The 24,878-nt window shown below is 42.7% G+C and overlaps 1 protein-coding gene across 6 annotated transcripts in view; it reads left to right on the top strand.

Annotated features, from left to right (window-relative positions):
* Positions 1-5,694: 5,694 nt before the first annotated feature.
* The window catches only part of ZBTB40 (zinc finger and BTB domain containing 40), a 75,398-nt gene continuing 56,214 nt past the window's right edge, over positions 5,695-24,878 (top strand). For all 6 annotated transcript variants that reach the window (XM_087858482.1, XM_045781974.2, XM_045781975.2 and 3 more), the window contains exon 1: positions 5,695-5,859. The gene's annotated coding sequence lies outside the window, so the exon portion shown is untranslated. The remainder of the gene's footprint in view (positions 5,860-24,878) is intronic.

Genomic DNA, 24,878 nt, shown 5'->3' with positions numbered 1-24,878 from the left:
AGGGAACAATCTTGAAATACACCAGAGCATCTATTCTTCTTAAGAATAAGATCTGCCCTCCGTAGGGAACCATTTAACCAGAGTCTAATCTGTTGAGGTTTTATCTGAGCCTAACTGACCTGGGGGAAGGGAAATAGCCAATTCTAACCCACTCTAGATATCCTGTACCAGTTAAGAGGCCAAAGTGATTCCAGAGTCTATATGGAAAGGCAAAAGACCCAGGTTAGCCAACTCAATATCGAAGAAGGAAAACAAAGTTGCAGGACTGACAGGACTCAACTTCAGGATTTACGATAAAGCTATAGTAATCAAGATTGCGGTATTGGCAAAAGAATAGATCAATAGAACAGAATAGCCCAGAAAAAAAAAAAAAACAATATGGAGTTGACTCATATTTGAAAAAAGTAGGAGAGGCAATACAATAGAACAAAGATAGCTTCAACAAATGGTGCGGGAAAACTGAACTTCCTTGTGCAAAAAAAAGGAACCTAGACACAGATCTTACTCTTTATAAAATTAGCTTAAAGTGGATCACGGATCTAAATGTAAAACGCAGAACTATAAAACTCCTAGAAAATGATAGAGGAGAAAAATCTAGATAACCTTGGGTATGGTAATGACTTTTTAGATACAACACCAAAGGCATGACACCCCAAAGAAAGGACAAGCTGGGCTCATTAAAATTAAACTTTCTGCTCTGCAAAGGCACTATCAAGAGAATGAGAAGATAAGATACAGACTGGGAGAAAGTATTTGCAAAAGACATACCTGCAAAAGGACTATTATCCAAAATATACAAAGAACTCTCAAATCTCAGCAATAAGAAAACAAACAATCTGATTAAGAAATGGGTCAAAGGCCTTAACAGACACCTCACCAAAGGAGATATACAGATAGCAAGTACGCATATGAAAAGATGCTTCACATCATATGTCATCAGAGAAACACAAATTCAAGCAACAATGAGATATCACTATTATCACCTATTAAAATGACCCAAGTCCAGAACAATGACAACACCAAATGCTAATGAGGGTATGGAACAACAGGAACCCTCATTCATTGCTGGTGGGAATACAACACGGTATAGGCACTTTGGAAGACAATTGGGTGGTTTTTAATAAAACTACACATACTTTTACCATATACTCCAACAACTGTGTTCCTTGGTATTTACTCAAATTTAGAACTTAGGTCCACACAGAGGTCTGCACACAGATGTTTATAGCAGCTCTATTCATAACTGCCCAAACTTGGAAGCAACCAAGATATCCTTCAATAGGTGAATGGAAAAATATACTGTGGTCCATACTGACGATAGAGTACTATTCAGTGCTAGAAAGAAATGAGCTGTCAAGCCATGAAAAGACGTGGCAGAAACTTCAATGCATATTATTAAGTGAAAGAAGCCAATCTGAAAAAAGCCACATACTGTATGATTCCCATTATATGACATCTTGGAAAAGACAAAACTATAGAGACAGTCAAAAAGTCAGTGGTTACCAGGGGTTGGAGGGGGGAGGACAAAGCGGTGGAGCACAGAGGATATTCACCTAGAGCAGTGGAGCTCTTCTGTATGATACTATAATGGCGGATACATGCCATTCTACATTTGGCCAAACCCACAGAATGCACGAGAAGAGCGAACCCTCACATGAACTGTGGACCTTGAGTGATAATGAGGTGTCAATGTAGATACATCAACTGCAAGAAATGTATCACTCTGGCAGGGATGTTGATGGTAGGGGAGGCTATGCATGTGTATAGGCAGGGGACATATTGGAAATCTATGTACCCGCTTCTCAATTTTGCTGTGAATCTAAAACCGCTCTAAGAAATAAAAACGTTCTGTATCTTGATTGAGTGGTGGTTATACAGGTGTATGTGTTTGCCAAAACTCCACTTTAAGTGAGTATATTTTCTTTTATGTAAATTATGCTTAATAAAGTTGATTTTAAGTGACATGAAAAACTATGCTGACTTGCATCTGCTGAACAAAGTAAAGGATATCAAAAGAGGCTGGAGAATGAGGACATTACAGTGGGTGAAAGATAAAGGTCAATTGGACTTTGGCCATGGAAACGGAGAGCGTATATTTAGAGGTAAAATCAGTAAGACTAGGTGACTGATGGAGGGTGAGCAACAGAAATGTCAAGGGCAACTTCCAGGTGTCTGACCTGAGCAATCAGGCAGAGAATGGTGGATGGGTTCTTTCTGAGCTAAGTTGCTGGAGAGGAGAAGCTTGTTTGGCTGGAAAATCATAGCTTCGTGGATGCTCCATTTCCATGGAGATGTCAATTTCATTTCACCATTCTAAATGCAAAGCGTCTTTTGTTTCGGGGGAAACCAAGGCAAGGGATTCATTCACAATATATGATATTGGTAGGACGAGACCCACAGAATGGCTCCAGAATCCATTGGCTGGGCAGCCCCTTTGCAGGGAGGCAGTGTCCCTGCCCCGAGTCTTTTGTCATGCCTGGATGGATGAGCAGGCAGCTGACCTTTCTGAGTCATTCAGCAAATTCCAACAGCTTTCTCATCTGAGACTCGCTGGTCTCCACTGGGCAAGATCTAAGACCAAGCTTCATTTGGATTTGAGAAAAGGGTAGTGAAATTTGAACGCTTAAAAAGCCAGGAAAAAAGAATGCCAAGGCCCAGACACCCTACTCTAACAAATAAAAAGCGTATGTCGAGCTTCTAGCAAACTTCACTTCTACAAATACCGCCACCGCCTGAGGGAACAGTAGAGACATTTGACCGGGAAGCAGCTGTGGACAGGGTGCTATTTAAAGACTCAGCTTTTGCAGCCCAAGGACTCTGGGCTTAGGATTTGATTAGAAGGCGGAGAGGAGACAGCAAAGACGGAGGAAAAAAACCAGATTTGGGGGAAAACATCACTGGGTGGTTGGCTGCTGGTGTGAACCCTGAGTATGTGAAATGAGTTCATTTTAATAAAATTATGTCTCTCCATCTCTCTCTGAGTAAATTTAAGGTGTTAATTCATGGAAAGCGCTTGGAACAGTGTCCAGCACATAGTTCAATACTGGAGGGAAACTCATTATTATCATTATTATCCCTCCGTCTACCCACCTACATATATATGCCCAAGGATGGAGAGATACTCAGCTATAATGGTATGTTACTGCTAAGTGCTAGGATTTATAGTGATTCTGTTTTTAAATCTCTTGTTCATTTTTTTTTCTGTAATCCTTGAACTCTTTATAATGGACACATACATTCTGTAAAACCCTCAAGTCATTATCCTGAGGGGAAAATGTGAAGACTCTGGAGTCAGACTTCCTAGGTTTAAACCCCAACTCCCCTTCTTGGGAGGTGTGTCACCTTCTCTGAATCTGTTTTCTCTTGCATAGAAGAGGGTAATAATATCACCTACCTCTTCGGGGGGGGGGGGTGATGAGAATTCAGTGAGATAATCTAGGTAGAGCTTGGCATGACACCTGGTAGAGAATAAAGGCAAGGTAAGTGATGCCTGGCTCTTATTAGCAGTAGAAGCTGTGATGGCTGTGCTGTTACCTACAGCAGGGACCATGCTCTATTCACCTCAATGTCCTCGGCATGTAGTAGTCACTCCAGAAACAACTGGCAGTTTAGCAGGAGCCCCCTCAGGCATCCACCTGGGAACATTCTCTGTCAAGGTACAAGAAGGGGTGAAAAGTTCTCATGTACCTTCCTCCTTTAGGTCAAGGATTGGGTCCTTCTGGCAATTGGGAAGCACAAGTTATTTCTCCAAAAATCCTTGAGGCTCTCTGAAGAGATGAAGTCCTTAGAGGTTCCTGTCCTTGTTTTCTTACTCTCCCATGTGATGGCCAGATGGAAGCCGGCACCATTGTTTCCATGACCCTATGCTGTTCTTCATGAACTGTAGGCAAAGCAGTCCCCTGGGAACTTCTAATAATGCAAAACCTCACGTAAACAGTCATGGAGAAACTGCAGCCACTGACCCATGACTGTGTATGAGTGTGTTGAAGGATGGCATGCTTTGTTTGTTATAGCTAAAACAGTCCTTCAGAAAGAAAGAATCCCTCCTATATTTTATAAACACATATTCCTTTTAAAATAAGAAATACAAAATTAAGAAATCCTAGTCTTTGTAATTGTGGTCCCAGGAATTCATATACATGGTAGCCACACTTCTTGTGTTTTCTCCTAGTCCCGGTAGGATGCAGAACCTTGTAAAACGGAACAGGGAGGACGAATCATGGCTGCAAACTTATTCTTATTGTTTGAGATGTTTGAACTTCAAGCCATTCACATTTACATACAGTGTATCAGCAATAATACTGTTTTGCAAAAAAATCCATTAATTCGAGAATATTTTTAAGCACCTACTATGTGCCATGTACCATTCTAGGTATTTGTTGCTTGTTTGCCAATTCTGGCAACCCTGTATATTGGGGTCTCCTATTAAAGGAGAATGCAGAGATGGTGGAAATGAATGATTGGGGGGGGGACAACAGCTGTGGTGTGGCTCTAGTGACTACAAAAGTGACTGGATGTCCGCTATAGTAAATCTGACTCTGAATGTGACAGTGACATGGGAGTATAATAGTGAAACTGACTAATTGGGCAGTAACAAGGACAGCTGTGTACCCAGTAGGGGCCGGCTAAATATTGGCTTGACTATGGAGCTCTGAAAGTAGCTGAATGACAATGACAGTGAAAACAACCGAAAGGGTGACAGCTGGGCACAGAGTCCAATTGCTACACTATACGGAACTGTTTGAAGTTTGTGGTCATTGACAGTGGTCGCCTATCGGACAGTGACAGTAAACAATAATGAGCCCAATGACAGCAACAATGCAAGTGACAGTTCTGCCCAGCAGTTTGAATTTGTGATTAAAAACGGTGATGGAGTGGGAGTCAGTCTGACAATGACAGCTCTCAGAACGACCGAATATTGACATTGTGGATGTAACAGCTGTAACCACAGAGGGAACTCGGCATTGTACTGAAACTGCTGGATTTGGGCGGCATGGACTGGCAGTGACAGAAAAATTGGCTGCGCGTCAGTGACAGAGTGACAGTGTGAGGTTCAGTGGGTCAGCGCTGATGTGACTTAATTTGTGTGATACTGTCTGGATCTGACTTAATCTGTTGGGCTGCATGAGGGTGGCAACAGGAGCCCCAACGTGGAACGCTCACTGTGTAAGAAAGCGTGTGAAAGAGAAACTGAGCAAAAAAGCTATGATCTCCCCCCCTACACACACCCCCTAAATTCCTGAGCGGTAGGAGGGAGAGGAGGGATCAAGATATCTTCAAGACACTACGATTGGCTGACTCGAGCCTGTTAGCCTATCATGGCCGAGCAGTGCCAAGCCTGTCGACCAATGAGGATGCGTCTGGGGACGCGGCTCAGGTCACGTCTCCGCCTTACACGTGAACATGTTTTGGAAAAATGTAGAGAAACCTTTGGGTCTACTTCTGTGCCATTCTTGAAATAAGATCTTGAGCCTAGCACTTCCCCAGCAAGAGTCCGTAGAACCCCACTAAAACTTTCAAAAGAGAGAGCGGGGAGGAGAGGGAGTGGTTAAGGGTCACAGGTCAGAGAACAAGCCCGCAACGCAGCTAGACCCTGCGTCTTAGCGTGGGTGGAGGGCGCGCGCGACGCAGGCTCCGCCCCGTGAGGCCCGCCCCCGGCACGTGACTGTGGCGCGCGGGGCAGGTCGGGCCGCCCCCTCTCCGCTTATACTCCTTACGCGCCGGCCTCAAAATGGCCGCCTTCTGGCGTATCTGGCGCTGTTGAATGGAGAAAGCTTTATTGTTCCCTTCGGGCAGGAGTGTTCGTGTCCTCTATGGCGCTGTCAATAAAGAACGGCAGTTTGAATCGGTGCTGAACAGGTAACCATAGAAACGGGGCTGGGACTCAGCGTGGAGACCCCTTTAGTAGCTGAGGCCCAAGAGGCGCCCCAAATGAGGGGCGCGCTGAGACCCTTCGGCGTGCGAACTCCGCGGGTTCTGCCAAGTCCCAGTCGCCTCCTCTCGCCCGGGACGCGGACCCCCTGGGGCAGCTCCCACCCCGAGCGCAGGCTCGGCTGTAAGTCTGCGGTGGGGAGAGGCCGCCGGGCACCGTCGGGGCGTACCCGGCTTGGCACCTGGCTTGGCCCCCGCCTGGGGCCTGCCCTCGCCCCTCACCGTCTGCTACTTGGCGCGATCTGAGGCCTCCTCGCTGCTGCTTCTCTAGCCTGTCCCCCCTCTTCTTCTGCCAAGTGCACCAGGCGTCGGCAAACTCCGGCCTTGGGCCAATTTCCCACCCCACCCCGTTTTTGTCTGTTGGGAGCTAATAGTGGTTTTTACATCTTTAAATGGCCGGGGCTGGGGGCGGGGAGAAGACTTTCGTGTAATTTGTGAAATGTGTATGAAATCAGTGTCCACAAGTGAAGTTTTATTGGAGCACAGCCATGTTCATTGTTCTGTATCATCTGTGGCTCCTTTCTTGTAACAAGGGCTAAGTTGAGTAATTGCGACAGATAATGGCATAGCCCACAAAGCCGAAAATACTTAGGCCTGGCCCTTCGCAGAAGTGTGCCAACCCCGGCTCTAGACACAAGTAGACTGGTCAGTGTTGTCCAGCGGTTCTTCTGATCACTTATCACGGAATGGCAAACTCCAATTAAAACTATCCCGTACACCTAAAGCTCTGGTCTTATTGATCTATTACTCAACGTGGGAATTGTTTCCCCTATTTTTGATAAAAGATGCCTACAATAAGCCAGGTGCTCTATTTATGTTCATACCTGAGGGTTTTTTTGTTAACAATACTTCATCATAAGTAAGTTTCCGTGTTTCCACCTAAGAGAGGAAGCCCAAATTCTGAGGTTGAGCTTCCAAAGGGTGCAGATTATAGGTCTGGCAAATTGAGCTCACCCCTGGAAGCCCTCTACTTGGTAACCCACCTCATACCACTTCAACTTCTTTCAAGTCTCAACCTGGGGCTCCATGGTTCTGGCTTGAAATTGTATCCAAATCTGTATATGGTTTATGGACACATAATTACAACCTCAAAATGAAGTTTTTCTTTACTTAGCCAAATCGTCAAACTTCTGCCACACCCTACTTTCTGATTTTAGATGCCTTTCTTCTATGGCAGTAGTTCCCCAACCTAGCAATTCTAGTTTAACTAACAAATGATTTCAGAACACCCCATGCCTGCCTGCATGCTTTCATGAATCATTCAGTATTTGTTGAGCACCTACTATGTACTAGGGATGTTCAAATCCCTGGGAATACAGTGGTGAACAAGGTTAACGTGATCTTAGCCTTTCACAGAATTTAAATTCAGTAGGGTCTCGGACAGAGGGTATACAAGTAAACAAAGGTAATTTCAGATACTGTTTATAGCATCATAATAAAATTAGTAGTTAATATTTATTAAATGATTTCTGCATGTTAATGCACTATGTGCTTTTTTTACGTGGATTATCATTCAGTCTTCTCACCAATACTATGGCAAAGGTAGTATTAATATTTCCATTTTAAAGTTTTTTTTTTTATTTTAAGATTTTTTATTTATTCGACAGAGATAGAGACAGCCAGCGAGAGAGGGAACACAAGCAGGGGGAGTGGGAGAGGAAGAAGCAGGCTCATAGCGGAGGAGCCTGATGTGGGGCTCGATCCCATAATGCCAGGATCACGCCCTGAGCCGAAGGCAGATGCTTAACTGCTGTGCCACCCAGGCACCCCAATATTTCCATTTTAAAGATGAGGACACTGAGACTCAGAGAAGAGAGATGTCTGAGGTTACATAGCGAATGTTCAAGGGAGCTGAGATCTGAACCTTAGCTGATCACACCACCCTATATTATCCCATGTGTTTATTATCTTTTCCACCAACTTGGGATGCCCTCAAGGGCAGGAGCGCACCTCACCTGTTTTTGTATCAGCTCCTAGCCCGTGCCCACGGCTTGTAGTCAGGTTAAGTTTTAAATAAATTCAGGCCATTGGTTGAGCAAATATTTGAGTGCTTGCTATGTACCAGACACCACTGTGCTAGGCCTTATGATTACCATGAGCAGGAGGGACCTAACACCTTATGTCTAAGACAAATAGTGACATCTGTGATGAAGGCAGTCAAACAGCGCTATGCTGGGAGACCCCTCTTACCGGGATGGCCCAGCAAGCCTCTGGTGAAAGGGAGTTTAAGCTGAAACTCTCTAAGTGACAAGGATCCAGTCCAGCAAGAAGGGAGAGGGGAGACAGGAGTCCTTCCTGGGAAGGAAGAACTTTTTAATAGGCTCAGAGATTGTGAGGTGGCAAGAATTTGGGGTGTTGGAGGAGTGGAAGAAGTGAGTAGTGGTACTGTGATTCAGTCCTGTGCTCCGAGGCTCTGGCCCTGAAGCCAGCTTTACTGCTGAGAGAGCGGCCCGCCCATGGGCCAGTTACAGATTAATATGTGAAAGGCGGATGATGGTACCTCCTCAAAGGTTGTTTTGTGGATTATTAAGAGAAAATGCAATAACCTGTTGGGTGTTTTCTTTTTGTTGTTGTTACACGTGTTGCTGAATTCCAGTTAGAGAAAACTAACCAAAGTTGGCCCCAAATGGAAGTTTATTTGAAGTGCTAAATAATAACAAAAATCTAGGATTATGTTACCAACAGAACTGAGGGTACGTGTGTATGTTTCTATCTTTGATGGGGTGCGGGGACAGGAACAGATCTTATTTTTTCTTAATGTTTCTGTAGAGAGAGGAACTCTTCCAAATGGCTTTTAATTTTTTTTTTTCAATCAAATTATACAACTGTCTATTCAGAGCACTTTTCATTATTTTAGCGTGTTCCTCCATTGGAGGCATGTGCATTTTCTTAAGCCAGTCTAAGAAGATGATAGGTTTCTTCTAGTTGGCAGTCATTTCAAAGTTTGTTTGCAGATGATTTTGGGTTTCCTCTGAAAGTTTTCAAAATAATGTTGCATACTTTATGCAAGGCATTGGATGCTTTAAAGCAAGTAGCAGACTTTTGGTAAAAAAAAAAAAAAAGGTGTGTGGGTTCATGAATGTGAAAAATTGCAGAAGCAGTAAGAAATCAAGCAAACTGTATAGGAAGATGAGCATTGTCAAGTTTTGCTTTAAACTGTGTCTAGTAACCGGATTGCACATGTCCTTAGAAGATGTAATCCAGCCCAGCAAATGGAGCAAGGAACTGGACAGAGAATGGCATGTTAATGCAATGTTAACAATAAGCCCTGCATTAAATTGCTATTTTAGGTTTGGGTGGGACCTTCACATTTCAAATATTCCAGTTTTACTCTGTGATTTGGGTCTGTTGGGTTCCGGTGAAGAGAAGGTGGTAACACTAGTTTTGAAGGATAATATAAAGCTGCAGGAGGAGCGAGGGCATACCAATTTGTTTTTCAATCTATTTTATTTCAGTTCAAAGCATCATTGCAGACAGGCACTGCAGGAAAACAAGCCACACTTTGGCAATACTCAACTGCTTTTGGAGATTGAAGAAGACTGAGTATAACCAAAGTGTGGCTTGTTTTCTTGGGCTGTCTGCAAAGAAGCTTTGAACTGAAATAAAATAGATTGAAAAACAAATTGGTATGCCCTGTTGCCTCATACTGAGTATTTATGTTACCCTTCTGGAGTACTGCCTGTACCAGCACCCCAGAGGAAGGCAGTGACCCCTCAGCCGCTTTCAGCTCTTCAAGAAAGTGAGCTCTTTGATTTTCACAAGGAAATTGAATTGGAATTTATGGTTTTCCGGATCTTCAATAGGCTGCCTTCTAAAGCCATCATCCCGATAATGCGAAGAAAGCAAGCTGGAGCCATGTAGAGGAAAGAATTAAATATTAAGGGCATTTAAATTCAGAGATGAGATTGTCACTTTCTTTAAGTCATGGAGGGGGTTCGGTGTGTGATTTGCAGAGACCGTTGCAGTTTGGAAGCTTCTGAAGCCCTCAGGGGAAAGAAGGGTAAGGAATGAACATTAGCTTTCCTTATATTTCCCCAATGTTGTTATTTAACCCCAAATCCTCAAATTCATGACACCAAACATTTCATTTCCTTAAATGAAGTAAATACATTATAGCTGATCCCAGGTTGTTAATCTGGGGTAAATTGTTGAGTTGCAGGGGACCCACAAATCCTTCGAATTTGCCTGCAAATTTGTCTCAATGTCATTTTTTCTGGGGAGTGAGCCCATCTCTCTAATTAGGTCTCAGAGGGATCCTTGACCCTCAAGGTGCAGAGCCAACAATGAAATGTCACATGTAATACCACTGGCCCAAAGTAGTGTTGAGAATCCCCCTGAAACCAGTTACTTCTTACTGCTGTGTGGTCTTGACTGCAGTTTTGAAAGTATCTTTCCGGGCCTTGTTTCCTGTCAAAAGTGGCCAAGCATGGTTGAGAGTGATCATGTCTGGTAGAGGTACTTACCCAATGAGCTACTTCAGAAATGCCTCAGAGCTCATTGTCATGATGTTACAGGAGACTGCCACACTGGTGATGTGTTGTCTTGGCAACCTTGGTAGCAGTTGCCGTATTTGTTTCTTCTGACAGGTGAAAGGAAGAGTGGTAGCAGCCTAGCACTTTGGCTCTAGGCATCAACTTCCGTAGATGGACTTGGTGCCTCAGGGCCATAGGAAAGTAGGGGTAGGAGGGAGGGAGGAGGAGGAGAGGGATGGATTCAAGGAGGCAGAGACAGGAGTGAAGGAGGAGGGATGTTGCCCCTGCTTTGTCCTGGCATCCCTCTGTGTCTGTGAAGGGAAGCAGCTCTTTCTGAAACCAAACTTACCTCACTTACCTAATACTAGGACCTCTGAAAAAGTCCACTCAGAGATGCAATTTCTGGTTTATTAGTACTCAAATGGAAAGAAAAGGAAGGAACTATCTTTAAGTCTATCTTGGGACGTTTTGCAACATGGGACCTCGGTAGAAAACTGCTGTGGGCCATGGTGTGTTTGGCCCATACAGTGTTTATCAGTGAGTTGTTTACATTTACAGAGAGAGATTTTACATCTGTCTGACCCCTGCAGGTATTCGCACGAGTGACCTCTGCTATTAGCAGACAGTCTATTCTGGGACCCTCAACGTTTGATCAAGTAAATTTTTATGAAGGAAAGGGAGGGCCCAAGAAGGGTGAGGGAGATTAGAAACAAAGGATTACTAGCTTTTGAGGCTCTAAATATTGGTTACTTGAAATTTATTAAAATATAAAAACAAAGTGAACAGTGCGTGGTTCTATTTCTGATTTTGAGAAAATATTGCAAGAGGTCATCTAATCTGCTAGTTTCATCTGTTTCTCAGCTTTCTAAGACTACCCCCTGACTGTTGGGTCTTTGTCCTTGACTCCTTTAGCTCCTTGTCCCCACTGGCTCTGAAGGATGATGTCAGGGGCTCTGGCAGCAGTGAACTTGCCATTTTTCTTCCATCTGGTATTTATCTTCAGTTCCTAGTCTCAGTGGATGGCACCACAGAGTTGCAAAAAGCAGAAAGTCCCCCCATGTTCTTCCCCTTCTGTCAACCCCCCACCCTCCTTCCACTCCCTACCCGCAAATAGCACACATTTATTTAGGCTACAAGCCTATTGATGTCCCCTTTCTCTTTTGGTTAAAGCTACTATAATCTCTCGTCCTGAATTACTACAACAGCCTCGGAGCTGGCCAGCTGGCTTCTTCCTTTGTTCCTTTCTAATCTATTTTGTACACTGTTGCCAGTGATCTTTATAAAGCACAGATCACATGTGACTGTTTCCCCCTTGCTTAAAACTCTCAAATGGCTTGCCTGCCCTCAGGATAATGCAGTTCCTTGGCTTGGCCTCTGCTGCCCTCAAGCTCTGGGTAAGCCTGTGTCAAGCCTCATCTTGCTCTCTCCTCCCCTCTCACCCTTCTACTTGAGTACCAGTCCGTCATGCTCAATGGGCCACAGAACTTCATCCTTCCCAGGACAAGTGGGCTGCATTCTGGGGCTTTGGATTTTCCCAGCCATGTTACTAACCAGCAGTGCCACTGTCTGCATTGACCATTAGATCACCGAATGTTGTTTGAGTTTTTTTATGTGGTTCCTTTGTCCCGAAACTGTGTGCTGCCTCAAATGTGTAGTCAGATACTGTCCTCAGGTCAGTTGATGTATTTATTTTTCTCTGGTGCTTATGCCACCAACTTGATAAGCTTTATCAACAGGCTCACTTGTTTAAACTTTAAGATTTGCTTTTAGGGGTGCCAGGGTAGTGCAGTTGTTAAGCGTCTGCCTTCCGCTCAGGGCGTGATCCTGGCGTTATGGGATCGAGCCCCACATCAGGCTCCTCCTCTGGAAGCCTGCTTCTTCCTCTCTCACTCCCCCTGCTTGTGTTCCCTATCTGGCTGGCTGTCTCTCTGTCAAATAAATAAATAAAATCTTAAAAAAAAAAAAAAAGAATTGCTTTTAAAAATCGAATTTTGTTTTTTAACTATGTAAACCATTTACGTGGTTCCAAAATCAAAACGACATAACAAGGTGCACTCACAGAAGTTTTTATTCCATACCTGATCCTCCTTCTCTGTTTCTCTTGAGTCTTCTTATCAAAGTTTTGGGGGTTTTGCCCATCTGTTAGGTAAGAAATAATTTCAGTATAGTTTAAATTTGTTTTCTCCTTTAAAATGAGATACAGGATATCTGCCCAATGTCTGTGGTTTAAGTTGCAAAAATATTTTTTCCAATTTGTCATATGCCTAACTTTGCATATGTTGTTTTATTGCTGTACAAAAGTTTTACATCTTTATATATTGTATTTATGGGTCTTGCAGTGTATTGCTTTAGATTTTGAGTCACAGTTAGGAAGTTTGCCCTGCTCTTAATTTATGGGGAATTCATTAATGTTTTCTTCCAGTATATGTATGGTTTTGCTTTTTATGTTTTAAACATCTAAGGTTCTTATCCTTTTGAAATTTATCTTGACGAAGGATCCAATTTTATCTTTTCCCCAATAGCCAACCAGGTGTTCCAACGCTGCTTATGAAAAATTCTTATTAGGGCACCTCAGTGGCTCACTCAGTTAAGTGTCCGACTCTTGATTTCAACTGAGGTCATGATCTTGGGGTCATGGGCTAGGGCTCCACGCTGGGCGTGAAGCCTGCTTAAGACTTTTTTTCTCCCTACCCTCCCCAACCCCGCCCCAGCCCCATCCTTTCTCTCTCTCTCTAAAAAAAAAAAAAAGAAAGAAAGAAAGAAAGAAAAGAAAGTTCTTATTTTTTGTCTATTGATTTGAGATGCTCTTTTAATTGGATACTAAACTGTTGTATACATTTTGGTTTCTTACTATTTTGTTCCATTGGTTTGATCGTCAATTCATATGCTGTTACGAAACCATATGAATTTTAGAGGCTTTATAATTTTTTTTAACATCTGGAAGGGCCAATTTGTTCATATTGCTCTTTTTTAGTGTTTTCCTGGCTGCTTTTGCTTGTTTATTCTGCCGTATAAACTTTATAATCAATTTGTCTAGTTTCAGGCAGCAACAAATGGATGGTGTTTCTATTGAGATTATGTTCAATTTATTAATTAGCTTAGAGAGAACTGACATCTTTATGATGTTGAGTCTTAGCCAAGATTGTGGCCTGTCTTTCCATTTGCTAAGGCTACTTTTGTGATCTTTCAGGAGTGTTTTATGTTTTTTCCTATAAATTTTGTATGCTCTTGTTAAGTTTATTAGATTTTCAGTCTTAACTTTAAAAAAAAAATAATTCCTCTTAGAATCCCTCCAGAACTTCTCAGAGGCATGTACACACCCGCATACTCAAAACTTCTTGTATGTCATTTCAGATGGTTCATAGATGTTCCCTCCAGCCCATCCTATTAATATTGTCCCCTCAAAACCCCTTCTCTTGTCTGTCCTCCTCCATTCTCACTACATAGCTCTGTGTCCTACATACAGTAGGCAGTCTGTGCATATTTGTTGAATGGATGAATAAAGCAGGAAGGGGAAGATGAAAGTAGATGAAAGAGTGAGCCTATAAGACCCATATATGGAAAGATTGTCCTCGTACAGACATCCAGATATTCCTAAGCGTACAGTCTGCAGCTATTAATTCACTGGCTCGTAGAATGTTGTTCTCCTTGCCCTCATCCCAGAACTTTAAAAAAATAGCATGTTGATAATGATAGTTATCATTTATTGAATACTACAAAGTGCCAGGCGCTGGCTAGGTATTTTCCGTAATTATTTCTTGTAATCCTTATAGCAACTAAGCAATAGGTATTAGTGTCTCCATTAAAATAGGGACATTTCAAACACACAAAAGCATGGATAGCAGTATGAGCTATATGCATGTCCCCTCCCTTTTACAGTTGAGGAAACAGGTTTTGAAAAATTAAGTAACTCAGGGTTACAAAGTCAAAGTCAGGTTTATAACCCAACTCTTTTTAGCTCCTTAAGATTATTTTTCAAATTTTAAACTCCCAACTGGGCAGGGAAAAGCAGAAGCAAGGGAGACAGTCAAGAGCCATTCTAAACTCCATTCTAACTCCAGCTCATAGTATTACCTTCATCTTCTCTTCTAATTCATGTCACAAAGATTTCCCTCACTTCTGTTTGCAAAAAGGAAGCCCTCCTATCACCCCCTCCCTCCTGCTTCCCTTATGTTCTGCTCTCACTTGCCTTCTCTTGGCCTAGTTTTATTAATGTAGTCCAGAACTAGTTGATTTCTAAGGCCTGCCAGTGTTTTGAGTACCCGGCTCCCAGCATGATAGTGGGAACATAGTAGGAACTTACAAATTTAAATAACAGTAAAATGTGCTGCTCGTATTCATTTAGCCCATAGGTTTAGTGTGGTGCTGTAACTCGTGACTGATGCTCCGAAGCCCTGGCAGTCGTTAGCTCTGACCGCCCTCGATACCGGCTGCGCGTGTAGCTGGCACTCTGCTGTCAGCTGCCCTCATTTCTAGGCAGGTTCAAACCTTTCTAAGGTCAGACTCCAAGACAGCAGAATAATTGGCCTCTAGAGTTCTGGATTTTTTTCTCAGGTAGTGAAGTGTTGAGGATGAAATTTTCCATGTCTTCCTTTGAACAGTTTTGAGCAAATACTACGGAATCCCACAGGCTCTTTCCCAAAGTTAGAAGCAATAGAGAAGTTATCCTCATTTGTATTTGTTGTTGTTGTTAGCTCCTCAAGTTAACGCTTTTGTCATACTCCCTGGTGATAGACAAGAGAAAGCTAGAGATGAAAATAATTCCTGCTTCTTCAAAGACAAAAGCTTTCAGCGCTCGGAGGAGGGGAGAACGGAGTTCATCTGCGAAGTGTGCACAGAGGCCTAGCGAAGGGTGGGTGATCTGCATGGTGTCCTAGGGCAGTAATGTGGGCGGTGGGAGCTCCCTAGTCTTCAGTGCTTCTGATACGCAACTACTGAGGTATAAGAAGAGTAGAGTTCCAAGCTGAAAGTGATCTGTTCTTACGTGTGCCATGAGTTTTTTGAGAGCAGGATTATGCTGAATTTCTTCTTTATGTAAGGACAGCTTTAGTTAAGGGTGTTTGGCTGGGCTCAGTAAAGATCTGCTGGATGGACAGGCACACGCTGTCCCCTGACTAAGGAAATGGGGCCTTAGAGCCCCGCTAGGGCTGCATGGGCTCCACCTCGCCCAGCAGCACCATCACCTGCTTCGTGGCGCTGGACAAGTTGGGGGGCCCTGACAAGTGTGTGTGGCGCCTCATATAGCACAGAATAAGTAGCCTCTAAATTAATGGCATCTCCTCTTACTTTAAAAACACTTCATATATGTACACTATCAGTGATGAGCCCTGGCTAATGTACAGAATGATTGAATCTCTACATTGTACACCTGAAACGAATATAACACTGTATGTTAACTCTACTGGAATTAAAAACAACAGCAGGGGCGCCTGGGGGGCGCAGTCGTTAAGCGTCTGCCTTCTGCTCAGGGCGTGATCCCGGCATTGCGGGATCGAGCCCCACATCAGGCTCCTCCGCTATGAGCCTGCTTCTTCCTCTCCCACTCCCCCTGCTGTGCTCCCTCTCTCGCTGGCTGTCTCTCTCTGTCTAATAAATAAATAAATCTTTAAAATAAATAAATAAATAAATAAATAAATAAATAAATAAATAAATAAATAAATAAATAAAAACAACAGCAACAACAAAAGCCCCCAGTTTCTTTACCGCGTACCTCTGCACTGCCTCTGAACAGAGAAGTTACCAAAAAAGTAGGAGAAAGACTGAGGGATCAAGAGCTTCACTGCTTTTTCCGTTCCCACGCTTGGGCAGTATCCAGCGGTGAGGGTTCGGGCTCTGGAGTCAGACGGCGTGGGTTCATCTACGGACTCTGGCACTCACTAGCTTTGTGATTTGGGGCAAGCCGTTTCCTTTTGATAGGACTCTACTTTCTCAGTTGAAAGTGGAATTAATAATAGTAACTACCTCACAGGTTTTGCAAAAATTATGTAAGGCTACCATGCAAAGTGCTTGGCATAGTGCCTGGGATATAATAAACCCTTGCAAATGTTAGCTCCTATTGTTAGATCCCTACCTTAACCCTTCCAAACTGTGTCTTTTTCCCTTTCCAAAATGTATTCTTCATTGCTTTCCACTTAGACTATGTTCCAAAAACATGGGTAACTGACCTGGAAGATCTTAAGACACTTGTCAACACCTCCGTTTCCTCATCTACAATATGTCGGAATTGGACCAGGTGATTTCAAAAGTTCCTGTATCTCCGGCTAATTTTCAATGAGTTTAAGACTTCGAATTCTCTCAGATTATAGCCCAGCGCTCTTGTTATGAGAGGCCTACCCACCCCATTTTCTCTCCCTTTTCTAGCTGACCCCCATCTCAGACCAGCTGTTTGAAACTAGCAGTGTGGTTGTCTATAAAGTCTGTTCTTTAAAAAAAAAAAAAAAAAAAAAGCAGTATTTGACATATAGAAGATACATATGTAACTTATATAAGTGATGAGGCAGAGGGATTTTTAAAAAGTACATATCCAACCTAAGACCTATAAAATCAGATATTTTGGCAGGTGGATTTTTATGCTTCCTTTGACATTTAATGAATCTTTACAATGTTACAGGCAACGTCCTTTACACGTATTGACTCATATACATGCAGTGACTTATTACTGCTTATAGCCACCCCACTAGTAAACACTAATAGCCCCATTTTACATATGAGGAAGGTGACGCCTAGAGAGTTAGGCCACTTGCCTAAAGTCACACAGCCCGTTGAGAGGGACAGTGCTGTGATTCGCCCCTGGGCGGGCGGGCTGGCTTTAGAGCCTCCGACCCTGATCGTTAGGCACCTGGTCTCTTGAGTCACCAGGCCTGGTTTGGTACTGTGTAGTTGCCTAAGTTCTCTAATTTTTATATTAAATGGGTATCTTTGAATTTGGACTTTGGTGCGGTGTTACTGTGTGTCCAGATTGATGATTCGCTGCTGAGGAAAAGCGTATTCTCATAATCAAGTTGGTGAAACCTCAGAACTTATCCACATCTTCAGGTCACTGCAAGATGCCTGTAAGTACCAGTGACAAAGCCAAGAGTCTTTTTTTTTTTTAACTCCTAAGAGGCTGGCTGTAGAAGCACTGGCGCGGTGATTGCTTGTTGAGACTCTCGACCGTGGGATGGACGAGTCGCCGTGGGCGGAACGCAGTCGCAGCCCCCAGGCACTCGGTAGATGACTGTGTTGCTCCACAGACTGCCGTTTGGCCTGTGGAGAGGCATCGTGGGCGAACGACTGGATCAGAGCAGCACGGCCAGAAAGGCAGGCAGAAGACAGATAAGCCTCTCAAAGCCTTCTTCCATTAGAATCGTCCTGAAAAATCACTTGTTTCTGGGAGTTAGAAGGTACGAGGACACAAGCAGTTGGTCACACGGAACGTTTCGATGTTTTGTCGCATTGTGTGTTATAGCCTGCCTCAAAAGGAGGGTTTCCTTAGAAATGGAGAGAATCTGGAAAAAGAAATTAGTTTAATGCAGTGGTTATTATAGGCTTATCAAGAATCAGATGCTGCCAGTTTTGAGATGTAGAAAACAGCCTTTCCAGTGGTCTTTAGTCCATTCTGTCTCTGCCTCCTTGAGAAGTTGGTGGGGGGGGGGGGTGGGGGGGTGGTGACGATAGTGGTTAGCAGCTCATGCATTTATTGAGCACTTACTATGTCCTCCGTGCATGGTGCCGGCGCTTTAGGTGTATTATTAACTCATTGAATCTTCTAACCACCCAGAGAGAAGTAGTATCATTACCTCTATTTTGTAGATGAGAAACCTCAGATCACACACTTTGTGATTGGACATTCAAGCTTCTCACCAGGTAGTCGGGTTCCAGCTCTGTCCTTGAAGCGCTAAGCCCCACTGCCGCTCAGGACAGCCGTGGGCCCTCTGCCCCACAAAGTGTGCAGTTGGACAACATTGCGTGTCATTTAGAGAACACATGGGCTCTTCTTCCTTTTCGCAGTCTGTGGACTCAGGTTTAAACCCCACGCTAGACTTGCGTAAATTCCCTGCAGGCAGAGATTATATCTTATTTCATTTGCTTGGTACATAGTAGGAACCAAATAAATGTTTAATGAATGAATAGGTTGTTGTAAATGACACTGGCTTTGAAGCCAGCCAGGCCTACCTGGGTTTCTATTTTTAAATTCCCTTGTTATAACAATAATACATGTTTACTATAAAAAATTCTGAAATGTATGAGGAAGAAAATAAATCCCCCATCATGACACTACCTAGGAACTCACTGTTAGCATTTTGATGTATTTTCTGTCTTTTTAAATGTTAATGTGTATATGTATGTACATATATTTTTAAACCAAATTGGAATTATATATACAATTACATGTTGGGGTTTTTCTTTTCCTTTTAGTATATGGAGAGCATTTCCTCATGTTATTAAAAATCTTCAAGAGCCTAATTAAAAAAATTTATTTAGATATAATTCACATACCATACAATTTACTGTTTTAAAGTGTACAACTTAAAAGTCTGTGTAACCATCACCACTTTCTAATTCTAGAACATTTTCGTCACTCCAAAAAAACCCCCATACCTATTAGCATTCACTCCCCAACTCCCTCTCCTCCCAGCCCCTGGCAACCACTAATCCACGTCCTGTCTGTGTGGATTTGCCTGTTCTAGACAGTTCATATAATGAATCCTCCAGTTTGTGGCCTTTCGTGACTGGCTTCTTTCACAGAGCATAGTGTTTCTAAGTTTCACCCCTGTTGTACATTTTCTGTATTCCGTTCCTTTGTATGGCTGAATAGTATTCCATTGTATGGATATACAACATTTTGTTTGTTCATTTATCAGTTGGTGGACATTTTGGGTTGTTTCCAGGTTTTGGCTGTTACGTGTAATGCTCCCGTGAGCATCAGTGTACAGGTTTTTGTGTGGATATATATATATATTTTTAAGATTTTATTTATTTATTCGACAGAGATAGAGAGAGCCAGCGAGAGAGGGAACACAAGCAGGGGGAGTGGGGGAGGAAGAAGCAGGCTCCTAGCGGAGGAGCCTGATGTGGGGCTCGATCCCAGAACACCGGGATCACGCCCTGAGCCGAAGGCAGACGCCTAACGACTGAGCCACCCAGGCGCCCCAGTGTGGGTATATGTTTTCATTTCATTTGGGTTAGACCTAGGATTGGAATTGCTGGCTCCTAGAGTATCTCTGTGTAACTTTCTGAGGAACTTGCAAACTGGTTTCCACGGCGGCTGCCCGTTTTACATTCCCACCAGCAGTGTGTGAGGGTTCCAATTTCTCCACACCCTCACAGCAACACTTGCACTTTCTGTCTGTGTGTGTGTGTTTCATTGTAGCACCCTAGTGAGTGTGGAGTGGTAGCTCGTGGCAGTTTTGATCTTCAGTTCCCTAATGACAACTGATATTGAGCACCTTTTCATGTGCTTATCGGCCATTTTGTACATCCTCTTTGGAGGGACATTTATTCCAGTCCTTTGCCTGATTTTAACGGGCTTATTTGTCATTTTGTTGGTGAGTTGTAAGAGTTCCGATCTGTATTCTGATATGCTATATTTATATATTCTGGATACTAGACCCTTGTCAGGTAAATGATTTGAGAGTATTTGTTCCCATTCTGGAGTTCTCTTTTTGCTTTCATAACAGTATCCTTTAATACACGAAAGTTTTTAAATTTGATAAAGTCCAATTTATTTATGTATTTATTTATTTTTGGTTGCTTGTGCTATAGGTATCCTGTAGAGAGCCTAATTTTTACTGGCTGCATATTTCATAATACGTCTGTATACCATATGTACTTAAAAACCTCATATTGTACATCTGAGTTTCCAGTTTTTTACCAGTGATGCTATTCTTCTGAATTCAGTATACATAAATATTTCATTATGTCTCTAATTAATTATTTCCATATAGATGGATTCCTAAAAATGGATCTAAAGGCATAAATGTTAAAAATTGTTTTCTTCTATTATGGACTTCTCATTCTTTTTTTATTTATCTATAATTATACAACTGATATGTAAACATTCTGGTAAAACATTCAGACAGTACACATAGAGTATATCCTTCCCAACCCCCCCAAATTCTCATGTCTCCCTCCAGAGACACTTTTTATGGCTCTAGATGAGCAGATTACCTACCGTATTACTTTTCTGAAGGATTTTTACCAATTTATACTTTCATCAGCACTGTGTGGGTACCTGTCTCAATGCTCCCTCCCTTGCATTATGAATACAGGTAATATTTTTATAATAATAGCTAACATTGAGCATTTACTGTTGACAGGAACTTTGCTAAAACAATTCAGATGCATTATCCCATTTCATCTTCTCACACACACACACAAACTATAAAGACATTAATGTCACAGTGATCAAGGTGACTTGCCCAAGGTCACTGAGTAAGTGTTTGAGTTAGGCTTGAAACTAAAGTCTGCCAAATCAGAGTACGTGGTCTAAACCTACTGCTTCTCAATTAAATATTATCATTGCAAAATTTTTCCAATTTGATCGCCCCAAAATAGTGTTAATGTTTTAATTTGCATTTCTCTAATTATTCATAAGGGTGAACTTTTTAAATCCGTTTGATTTTTTAATTTCTTTTGTGAATTTTTTTTGTCCATTTAAAAAAAAATTTTAAATGTTAATTTGTTTTCTTTGTTGATTTGTATGATCTTTCTATTCTCATATTAACCACTTATTTTTCACTTCATATGACACGTTTATCATTTATCTTTTAGTTTTGTTGACACTGTTTTTTGGACGTTTATGTTTTTATGTAATCACATCTATTGATTGTGAATTTCTCCTGTTTCCTTTATGCGTAAAAAGGCCTTCTCCATCATGACCTCAGTTACATATTCATTAAATATGTTATCTTTTAAGTATCTTAAATAGTCACTTTAAAAAATGTGGTTTTTCTTTCTTTTGTTCTTGTTAAGTCACAAATCTACCTTACAGTTCTAATGACGGGAATTTGCAATCATATATTCCCTGAGACACTTTTGGGCAGTTTTCTGGCTTGAGGTTGATAATTATTTTTTCATTGAAAGAGCTATCAGTGGTTGATATTTAATCAACATTCAAAGAAAAAAAATAGTAAATGTGCTAACACACCTAGCGCTGGTGGCTGCCAGTCTATGAGATACCGAGGAAGCCCTCCCCATTGAGCCCCTCCCCTGTTGGGTATACTTAGGAGTTTGGTATTTTGGTTCAAGTGCTGGCTTGAAAAACCCAGAAATCTGGGTCCTGGGTTTGGCCCTGCCATTATCCAGGTACATGACTTGGCAGGTCACTTAATTTCTATCAGTTTTTTCATCTCTAAAATGATAGGCCTGAATTACATAGTCTCTAAGGATAATTTTAGTTGCAAAATTCCCTGGTTTTTATTATCCTTCTGATCAAGAGTCATTTCACGTACATGTGGTATTGATAAATATTTTTTAAAAAGTTGTCATTAGTGATGTGTGGCGGAGTGGCTGAAGGGACGCAGAGTGACAGATAACGGACGTGCATGGGAGTGGGAAGTGGGTGAGGAACAGGGAGAAAGAACGGGAGTGAGGACTGAATCTGGTATTGGCCAGGGGAAGTTAGAGGGTGGCTAAGTTTGACGTGAGCCAAGAGCTTCAGTGGGTGAAGCTCCTTGCAGGAGGGGTAGTTCTAATCTGACAGATGTTCGGAGCACTGAGTGGCAAGCCTGTGGGCAGGGGCGACAGGAGGGCGCTGCTTGCATTCTGAGAGAGACTGAAAACTCAGCCCACGGTCAGTGCTACTAAATACCTGTGCAAGCTTACCTCAGAGACCAAGCCGAGTCCAGCTCTTTCAAAAGAGAGACTGGAGCCACAGAAGAGTCCAGGTGATAGAAGGGACACAACAGAGCCTTGAGGTGCCTGTGTAGTGTGCATTGACACTCAGACTCTCCCTGCCCAGGTGAAGACAGATGCCCCAAGTTTCCACTGAAGGTTGGTGGCATATAATCTCGCCTGATGATACTTGACCTCACTACTAGAAGTTTTTCACACGTAACTGTAAAGAGTAGGCCTATTTCACTAATAAATTCACTTTCTGATTTCTACTTCTTATGAGTTTAGACGGTGTTATCGAACCTCCAAAGTCCAATTAACTGTGAGACTTTTATAGGATGGTGTGTTTGTATCTGCAGGGTTGACAACTAGACCTTTTGGCAAATTAAGTTCAAGCCATCAAGGGAAGTCTCTTGGCAGCCAGCCAGCCAGCCAGCCTGTTCCAGCGGCACTCTTTCCAGATACACATCTCCATCCATCTTTCAGCAGAGACCAGCAAAAGAAATAAGGCATCTCAAATGCAGGTGCTCCTGTCAGGCCAGCCAGCAGCCATCTCTGTGGAGAGCGGTTGAGGAATGCTAACACTGAACCCAGAAATTCTGTCAAGACTAAGGTAGTAATTAAGGACAGGGAGCCGGCAGATCTGCATTTGAACTGTGCTCAGACTTATTAGCTGTATGGTCTTGGGCATAACCTGTTAGACGTTAGTTTCCTCATCTGTACATTAGGGGTAATAATGGTATCTATCTCATAGGGATGTTAGGGAAATCGAATGGAAAAGTGTATGGACAGTGCTTACTTAGCACAGTGCTGAATGTTATTACCCTCATGGAGCAGTTGATGACCTTGCCAAAGGCATTCAAGAGATTCAGGCATTGGAAAAGAGCAGAGACCAGTGGATTGAGCAATAAGGATGATTTAATCACCTCTTATTCACCCTGTTGCTGAGGGAAGAATTCCTACCCTAGGGTTATGGGGATGGGTGAACACACAACACTGGACACTGGCGGGTGAGACTGACCACAGCTTTTACATCACATATACCCGCAGCCCCAGAAGAGGACACAGTTTGCTACTCTGGGCCACATGGGGTTGCCCTCAGGAGCAGAGTGAACAATCAGGGGCTGTGAGAGGCAGGCTTTGTAGTATCAAAAGGGTGGGGTGCTGGTTTCTGCTGGGGGATGATTGGCTTGCTAGAATAATCTTGAGTGCTGATAAGGAACTGAAACCCACTACCCAGGGATGAACAGGACCTGGACCTTAGTCCCTTTGATAAGGAGGATTGTTTGGCTCAGGGACCTTGTCCACCAGAGCAGAGTGGATAGTAGAATTTGTAATTCGGTCATTTGAGGCCTTCCTGATTTTACCAGATGGCAAGGCAGCACATAATATTGAGCCTTGATTTTAGACTTTGTGCCTCAAAAGAGAATGCAGGCCTTGAAATGCCGTTCAATACAGCTGTCGGGAACACTGGGTAGAGGGCTATGGAAGACAAATGGTGTAGTGGCTGGAAAGGAAATACCACAGTAGTTCATAGGTAGTGTCATAAGCTGAGATCTCTTGTTTTCAGTTCAGCATCCATTCATAGATTGGCCTTACCATCCGAGGCCCTTCCAAGGCTTAACCAGGTTCAGTTGACCACGTTAGAACAGGAGCAGTTTGACCTCTAGTTACTTTGGCATCAGCCAGGGAAGCCGGATTAACCCCAGAAGACCAGATTGCTGAAATGCATTCTACAGGAACTGGGGTTGGTGCCAGGCCGTAGAGCTGTTCACCTCAGGCATGGTTATTGGAGTCTTCCATATTTTGTAGGTTTTATTCCCAGAGCTATTATGGAGTTTGTTTTCCTGACTGGCGCCAAAGGTGGGTGCCAAAGGGAAGGATTTGAAGATGACTTGAGATGTTTTAGAGGTGAAAGTTTGCTTAAGATGTAATTTGATATAAAAAAAAGTGATTGGAGAACAATGTTGTATAGTGCTTTGTTACTCAGAGAGGGTTCCTGGACCGACAGTATCCATATCACCTGGAGTTTATTAGAAATGCAGAATTCAGGCCCCACCCCAGAACTTCTGGATCAGATTCTTTTCTTTCGACAGGATCCCAGGTAAGAAACCTTTCTAGTGGATAGAGGGGCAAGAGCTTTAGGTCAGGCAGACTGGATTAAGATCTCAATTCCTCTACTAATCTGCTGAATGGTCTTGGGCCTATTCCTTAACCTTTGCACTATTAGGACTCACTGTAAGTTGGGTTTCCCTATCTTGCTGGATTGTTAGTATTAAAGGAGGTAGCATTTAAAGTACTTAGAAACATAGTAAGGTACTTAATTATTAGTAGTTCTTATTGTTTAATAAACAATATTTTATATAATTTGACAGAATATGAAAAGAAAGAGCAGGATATCATTAGGGGTAACTCTGTCATGAGGCATGAGTTGATAATTGAGAAAAATATGGTCTCCTAAACTGATGGGGCAGTGGATGTGGTTGGCTCACTAACCAGTTCCCTCAGGGTGAGACTAAGTGTACTTGTTAAGTAACCAAGAGTTGACAGCTATGCTCTTAATGGCCGCTGAACTATTGGAAGGGAAAATTCTCTGCAGAAGTGGTAGCTAAGTCTTGGCATCCAGCAAGGCCTTCACATTGTAGAAGACAGAACAATGGC

This window comes from Ursus americanus, chromosome 33, assembly GCF_024610735.1.
Source record: "Ursus americanus isolate L20-20 chromosome 33, mUrsAme1.1.p, whole genome shotgun sequence".
NCBI classification, from domain to species: Eukaryota; Metazoa; Chordata; class Mammalia; order Carnivora; family Ursidae; genus Ursus; species Ursus americanus.
This window is presented reverse-complemented; position numbering and strand designations above follow the sequence as displayed.